Raw genomic sequence first — 1525 nt, forward strand, 5'->3', positions numbered from 1 at the left:
ACTTCTTATCTTCTTATCTCTTTCAAAACTACCTAACTAACTATCCCTCTCTAATTTTCGAAAATACCTCCCTCTTTTTCAAAAATTCTTTTTAATTAATTAATTGCTTAAACTTTAATTTTAATTTTATTTCATTCCTAATTTTCGAAAATTACTAACCTTTTTCAAAAATTATTTTCAAAATTTAACTTTAAAACTTTAAATTCTAATTTTCGAAATTCCCTCTCCCTCATCTTCTTCTATTTATTTATTCATCTACTAACACTTCATCTCACCCAAATTCGAACCCCCTCTTCCATCTGTGTTCGAATTTTCTTTTCTTTCCTTCTTTACAGTACATTCTTTTCTTCTTCTACTCACACAGGAGAACCTCTATACCTGGGTAAAAAGGATCCCTATTATTATTATTTTTCTGTTCCTTCTTTTTCATATGAGCAGGAGCAAGGACAAGAACATTCTTGTTGAAGCAGACATTGAACCTGAAAGGACTCTGAAAAGGAAACTAAGAGAAGTTAAAATACAACAATCCAGAGACAACCTTGCAGGAACTTTCGAACAAGAAGAGGATATGGCAGCCGAAAATAATAATAATGCAAGGAAGATGCTTGGTGACTTTACTGCACCTAATTCCAATTTACATGGAAGAAGCATCTCCATCCCTACCATTAGAGCAAACAATTTTGAGCTGAAACCTCAATTAGTTTCTCTGATGTAACAAAACTGCAAGTTTCATGGACTTCCATCTGAAGATCCTTTTTAGTTCTTAACTGAATTCTTGCAGATCTGTGATACTGTTAAGAGTAATGGAGTAGATCCTGAAGTCTACAGGCTCATGCTTTTCCCGTTTGCTGTAAGAGACAGAGCTAGAGTGTGGTTGGACTCTCAACCTAAGGATAGCCTGAACTCTTGGGATAAGCTGGTCAAGGCTTTCTTAGCCAAGTTCTTTCCTCCCCAAAAGCTGAGTAAGCTTAGAGTGGATGTTCAAACCTTCAAACAGAAAGAAGGTGAATTCCTCTATGAAGCTTGGGAGAGATACAAGGAACTGACCAAAAAGTGTCCTTCTGACATGCTTTCAGAATGGACTATCCTGGATATATTCTATGATGGTCTGTCTGAATTAGCTAAGATGTCATTGGATACTTCTGCAGGTGGATCCATTCACCTAAAGAAAACGCCTGCAGAAGCTCAAGAACTCATTGACATGGTTGCTAATAACCAGTTCATGTACACTTCTGAGAGGAACCCTGTGAGTAATGGGATGCCTATGAAGAAGGGAGTTCTTGAAATTGATACTCTGAATGCTATATTAGCTCAGAATAAAATATTGACTCAGCAAGTCAATATGATTTCTCAGAGTCTGAATAGAATGCAAGCTGCATCCAACAGTACTCAAGAGGCATCTTCTGAAGAAGAAGCTTATGATCCTGAGAACCCTACAATAGCAGAGGTAAATTATATGGGTGAACCTTATGGAAACACCTATAACCCCTCATGGAGAAAAAACCCAAATCTCTCATGGAAGGAT

The 1525-nt window shown here is 36.8% G+C and overlaps 1 non-coding gene across 1 annotated transcript; it reads right to left on the reverse strand.

Moving 5' to 3' along the window:
* Window positions 1-964: 964 nt before the first annotated feature.
* Window positions 965-1072, reverse strand: LOC148562589 (small nucleolar RNA R71). The gene has a single exon (XR_015886432.1). It is a non-coding gene; the product is annotated as a small nucleolar RNA R71 (small nucleolar RNA).
* Between the last annotated feature and the right edge of the window lie 453 nt (window positions 1073-1525).

Source organism: Arachis ipaensis, chromosome B6 (genome assembly GCF_059453495.1).
Source record: "Arachis ipaensis isolate K30076 ecotype BB chromosome B6, ASM5945349v1, whole genome shotgun sequence".
In the NCBI taxonomy this organism is placed as follows: domain Eukaryota; kingdom Viridiplantae; phylum Streptophyta; class Magnoliopsida; order Fabales; family Fabaceae; genus Arachis; species Arachis ipaensis.